Below are 6,864 nucleotides of genomic sequence, written 5' to 3' on the forward strand. Positions count from 1 at the left end.
ATTTCCATTAGAGCTGTGATGGGCAGCACCTGTAGAAATCAGGCCCCAGCTGTCCAGTTCCAGGTCTGTAAAACTGGGGTGTAAGGTGCTTTGAGATTCGCATATAAAGGGAGCCATGTTTATTAGGATTGTTATTATTGACAGTAATATATCCTTATCCGTCATCCCTAAAGCTTCTAAAATGCTTTACATTCACCCAACAATGAAAGGCAGCCCTCTCTGATGTCTGAGGTGGATTTTAGCATCCATTCTGCAGACTCCGTGATATTTCACTACATTGTTGTTAGTACTATATAACAGTTAGTCAAGGTTTGAGCTACACCCAGAGAAGTCAATAGGATTTTTGCTGTTGACATCAATGGAAGCAGCGTCAGGCTCTCCGTTTTAACAAAGGACACTGAAAATGCTATTGACTTTGTGGAGGGGAAAGGGAAGAATAATTTCTCCACCTGCAGGTAGATGTTGCATGGCTCCCGCTGAATTCAGTGAAAGATGTGTCACCAGCTTTGAACATTTACTCCTGAGAGAGTTAAGCCAACATCATCTAGGAAACCCCGAGTTAAAGCTGAAACTCACCTGCTCTGTCTGCATTTCAGGGAACTGTATATGACATCTGAAAACCACCTACTATTCAAAGACCTCAACAATAGTTAACTTTTGATTTCCTCGATTGGGACAGTTTAAACCAAGTTGTTTAATTTTCTTTTCTCGGGATCCTGAATGTCCCTCCTAGAACCCTGAGGATTTCACCCATTTTCCCTTCTTCATTACTCTCCATCACAAGAGCCTTGTTTTATGGTGACCATCCTGCCAGCCACGGGTTACAGAAGAGTGAGGTGTGATGCTTCTTCCCCATTCCAGAGGTTGAGACGGCTGTCCCTGCTGTGCTCCATGTCCCTGCTTTTAATCCTGGGGGGATCATTCTCAAGACCTTCCCTAACTCAAACCCTTCAGGAAGTAATGGATTGTGCTACTAATAAACTGCTGGGCCAGCTATTTATACCAGGGCCTCACAGCTGCAGGGGCTTGCGGTTAAGATAAGTAAAGGAAGGAGATTTAACCTTAGAGATATATGGCTAGGATAAGTCTCAGCATCTCAGTTTTCAAAAGTGTGTCTGCAAAATTGTGCACATGCTCCTTTGCATGCATGTACCTCGCCATTTAACAAGTGAACTAGTGCAACTCTGTGTGTCAGACATTGCCTGTCTAAAAAACTGTACCTAATTTGTGTGCACAGCTGCCCATTGGCACAGGTAAATGTGAGATCTGCCCATCCAAATGGGCACATTTTCAGAGTCCACTGTTGAAAATTTAGCTTTAAGTTATAACAATTTTCAGCAGATTTTGTGTTTTCAGAGTCATGGTCCATTATACACTACTGTCAGTAGCAAAAACTATTTGGGATGGGGTTCATTTATATTTCTCCTTTTTTTCTCTGTCCTTTCAGTGGCCTATAGTTAATCAAACCAACACCCCTTCATTCTGTTTCACAAATGGAATAAAGAAATAGACACTGTACATCCTCCCCTCTATTCTCTTGCAAATGGAGCAGCAGCAGAATTCAAAAGTAGTGCACAGAGACTGCGAGCGAATTATGCATTTGGCTCATCTCAAAAGCCAAGGAGAAGCTCAAATGCCAGGTTTTCTTAAAAGCAAACCATCTCGACAGTAAAACGACAGTGACTGAGGGTATCGGGATGAGGGGTTTTTTTTCTTTTCAAAAATAAAATCTATTCACTTGATTTTTTTAATTAGAAAAACTGACAAATATAAAACCAAAGGAGGGAAAGGAATGAATTTAAAAAAAAAATAATAACAAAGACACATTTATCTGCTAAAGGGAAGTGGAAAAGAGCAGCTGTCCTTTAATGATCCCCATCCACATGAAATTAATCCAGATCTTTATTACAAATGCAAACCAACAAAAATAAATTAAAACTCAAGTCAGCCTGGGAGCCCAGGTGGGGAAGGAATGAGCAGAGCTCAATTCATTCTCAGCATGTCTGGTCATCTCTGCAATAATAAGTACCTTTGTTTGCTACTATTACAATTATTCTCTCATCACCATTCCTGCAGATGAGATAGGATAGCCACTGCCCCCATTCTGAATAATAGACACTTTAGGGCAGGCTGGTAAAGCAATAGCTCTAATTATTCCTATGGTACATGGAGACAAGTGGTCTGGAAGCTTCATGTTTGAATTAAAACTAATGTAATTTTCATGAAATGTGTGCATGTAGGGAACAATCCTGCATTGACCTAGTCCTTCTTCCTAATAGGCCTTTTCCACCACTGAGACCCATTCCTGTAGTTCTTCCACAGGCAAAACTCCCATTGAGTTCAAGGAGTTTTGCCTGAAAGAGGATTGCAGCATTGGGCTCCTCGTTTCTATGGTCCAGATCCTGCCCAGCCCTTTCACAGGCAGTCCCTATGCTCAGGGGAGTATAAAGATGGCTTCCTCTCTACTTTCCTGAGAGCCCACAGAGGCCCCACCTTCCTCCAGCCCCCAAAATGAGTTAGGGCATGCAGGGGATAGCAGCTGTACCCCATCTGGAAGATGCTCCCTTTGAGTTGCCAGAGAGTTCAGGGAGAATAGGGCTCCCTTGTGTTGAGTATTATATGCTGGCTAGCATATACATATATATCATATTAATAACATGCATTATCCTCCCCATATATATGTGTGTGTGTGTGTACACATATGTATTATTTATTAGTATGCATTAGGCACCAATAACATTAAGCACAAATATTGTAGCAGTGATACAGCCAAAACTGGCCTATGCCATAATCCTGTTTGCTTATGCTAAGTATAACTCCTTGCATTTGCTGAAGTAAGCATTGGGCATCAGCAGATAGGAAACATGTCAAAATCAAGATACGTTCATTCCACGTCTTAGTACAAGCTAAGGAGGGACCTTCACAGACCAGCACCTGGAATGCTAGTATCCAAAACAAAGATAAGGAAGGAACAAAACAACAAATTAGGGAACTGCAAGAAACGGATGGGTTGGATTTTAGTGATGGGTAAAGAGGTGTAACTTGTGAAATCATCTTAAATAATACCAGCTGAAATGTGTAACCTGGGGAGCACACATTCTGCATAAGGTGAAGGTAATGTCACTGCATGGAACTGCTCATCGGAGACTGCTATCATACAGTACCTTTGTCCTGTACCGTATTAATAAACCTGACTGACAGTGCCTATTTGGTCTCTTGTGTGTATTTCATAACAAACTAAAGCGTGGTCAAGCAATTGACTATAGAATTAATCAACACTGGAGACGGTGCAGCTCTCCATCATCCCTTACCCTGAGCTGTGCCCAAGGCCCAGTCTAACGCTCTGATTTAATGCTGCTACACATACACCTGGAGACAAACAAGTTCTTATAAACTAGAGTGTTTCAATCCTTCTTAACAAAGGAGCACAGGTCCTTTTGAATGCCATCCATGCAAGTCCAACACCAAGTTTTATTTTGTATTTTTTATATCTATGGTTTTATTTATGCAATCAGTGGCAAAAGAAGGTTACACAAATAGCTATCATGAAATTAGAAACAAGTTGGGTGAGACAATATATCTCACTGGACCAACTTCTATTGGTGAGAGAGAAAAGCTTTCAAGCCTCACAGAGCTCCTCCTCAGGTGTGGGAAAGACAGTAAGAGTGTCAGAACTAAACACAAGATCAGACAGCTATCTTAGCATAAACAGTTAGCACATATTAATTCAGATAGCCCTAGTTTAGAATATATGCTAACTACTTTTTCTGTGACACTCAGTACCTTTCCCAGACCTGAAGAAGAGGTCTGTGTAGCTCAGAAGCTTGTCTCTCTCAGCAACAGAAGTTGGTCCAATAAGATATATTGTCTCACCCAATTTGTCTCTCTAATATTCTGGGACCAACCTGACTACAACAACACTGCATAGATCTATCATGAAATGACATTTACACATATAAATCTGTAGCATATTTAAAAGTACACTTAATATCTCAGTTCAAAATCAGCTGCTATAGGAAAAGGAATAAAATAATTTATTTTCTGCTTCTTGAAAAATTCCAGCACCTAAATCCACTTGACCTCAGACATCTCTTTTCCTTGGGAGAAGTGGTAGGTAACTTATTCCTATGGAAGACAGCCTTTTATTAAATTATTCCACAGAAATGTCATCTCTGTGGGCCAGTGATTTTTAATATACACTTTCTTTACAAGGAATAATAGAAGAGTTATATATTTCCAAATAGTTTTATTATTTTTGTGAACTTTGTTCCTAAGAGACAAACTTTGGAATTCAAGCAAATTTCTTTCCAGAAGCTTTAAACTCTAGCACAGAACCATAGTCTGTGAATGACATTTGGCACTCTTGGCCCACATGTTTTGCACTGGTACAGTGCAAACACACACACACTATAGATTTGTGAAGAAATGAATGTTACATAGACAATATACAGTTGCATTTCTCTTAAATTATAGCTTATGCTGACAATATCCGTGTTTTCCAGTATTTTTGTCCATTCTTATTTGTATTACAGTAGCATCTAGAGATCGTAACCAAAATCAGGACTCCTTTATGCTAGGCACAAAACACAAAATAAGAGATAGTGCCTGCCCGGATGAACTTGCAATCTAAACAGACAAGGTAGACACAGCATGGAAGCAAGCATCCTCATTTTACAGATGTGGAGCTGAGGCACAGAGAGATTAAGGGTTTTTTTCCATTTGGAAGACCAATGCCTTCCCCTGTGATGAAATCCTGTCTCTCTTGAACTCAGGGCAAAAATCTTATTGACTCCAACAGAGCCAGGATTTTACCCCTAAATCCTTAATGTAGACAAAACCTAAATAATGCGCCCAAGGTCCAGCAGTACATCTGTGGCAGCCCTAGTAGCTAAACTCAGATATCCTGAGTCCCAGTCCAGTGCCTGAGCCACAAGCCCATCCTTCCCCTCTGGGGATAATGGATTTGATGTGTCCTTTTGCCACTTTTAGTCTGTTCCAATTTACTCCACCTAAGTTGCCCAATGATACAAGCTTATATTCAGAAAGTTAAGACACCCTCTTCCCTCCTAGCCACCAGCACCGTGGCATATTTTTAGCCAACTAATTAATTCAGAAGAAAAATTAATCTTATCTTAATTTTTGTTCTTGAAAACAAACATGCCCAGCAACCCTTCTTCCTCGTTCCCTCTCTTCTGGAGCACAGTGAGGAAAGTTTTATATAGCTGTATCAGATAACAATAGCAGTGAATGCCCGCACCAGAAAACCCTAGCATTGGTTATGTCAGGCAGTAATGGTTAAATAACTACAGGTGATTAACAGTGATGTAAGTCCCAAGCATTTATCTTGTAATGTCGTGTTTTGTTTTCTAACTGAGTGGTCAAGGCAAATACTTCACAACAAAATCAAGATCAAATGATATCTCCCCAGACAATAGGGAGAAAAGAAACCCATCATAGTTTCCACTGTTCCTGGGAACAGAGGAGGACTGAACGAGCTGACATGTCTAGTTTCAGGAACAGAAAGTCACAGATAGGATAAAAATGTCTTTCTTGGTGAAGGACATGTCTGCCAGTGCTTGCTTCTGGAACCTCTCCAGCCTGGAGATAGCAAAGAAGAGTGGTATTAACTTGAGTAGGCTAGAAACGACCAGATGCCAACACTTACAACAAACATTACACCCACGGAGGACCAAAGGTCAAGTTTATAGTGTTCTGAAAGGTGTATGGAAGTGTCGGTCCCGCAGGCTTCCTCAGCAGGCTTCCCTTACCCTCTTTGTATAGAATACCCATGCATACCCTCAGGCCACTGTGGAATGGGACAACTATCTTCTTGTTTCATTCCACAGGATCTTATCCATCCAGTTATCATGGATTTGGACATATTTTTGCTCTGTAGCTTGAGGAATAAGAGACAAAAAGAGCAAATGATTTCTAGATGACTTTCTTCTTTAAAGATAAGTCCTTAGGGCCCTCTATATCAGTGGTTTCAAACTGCAGGTCACGATCCAGTACTGGGTCGTGGAACGTTAAGGCACTGGGTCGCAATGGCCCTGGTCAGCACTGCCGATCGGCCCATTGAAAGTCCTGTTGGTGGTGCTGCCTGGCTAAGGCAGGCAAGTCCCTACCTGTTCTGACACCTCGCTGCACCCCAGAAGCAGCCAGCAGGGGGCTCCGCATGCTGCCCCCTCCCTAAGCACTGGCCCCGCACTCCCATTGGTCAGTTTCAATCCAATGGGTGCTGGGGGGGGGCGGTGCCTGTGCGTGAGAGCCGTGCAGAGCCACTTGTGTGCCTTGACCTAGGAGCGGGACCTGCTACTGGCTGCTTCCGGGGCGTAGCGTGATCTGCAGTGTCAGGACGGGCAGGAAGCCTGCCTTAGCACCCCCACTGCGCCACTGACCGGGAGCCGCCCAAGGTAAGCCTGTGCCCCAACCCCCTGCCTCAGCCCTGAGTCCCCTCCAAACCTGGAGCCCCCTCCTGCACCCCAAACCCCTCATTCCCAGCCCCACCCCAGAGGCTGCACACCCAGCCCAGAGCCCTGACTCCTTCCCGCACCCCCCACCCTGCCCCAGCCCAGAGCCCCCTCCCACCCCCCAAACCTGTTATCCCCAGCTCCGTTGGGTTGCGGGCATCAACAATTTTCTTCAACCGGGTCCCCAGAAAAAAAGTTTGAAAACCACTCCTCTGTATGTTGGATTTGTGCCATAAAATTTCCATAAGGTGTTTTCAGTTTAGGCCAAAAAGAAAGTTAGATGATTTCCTGAGAATGGCAAATGATCTGTTTTACCTTGGGTATGAACGCATGTGACAATCTGAAAACCTTTGTCTCCACAAAAGATGCAGAATTACTCTTCAGATGACCGATA

Source organism: Chelonia mydas, chromosome 3, assembly GCF_015237465.2.
Source record: "Chelonia mydas isolate rCheMyd1 chromosome 3, rCheMyd1.pri.v2, whole genome shotgun sequence".
NCBI classification, from domain to species: domain Eukaryota; kingdom Metazoa; phylum Chordata; order Testudines; family Cheloniidae; genus Chelonia; species Chelonia mydas.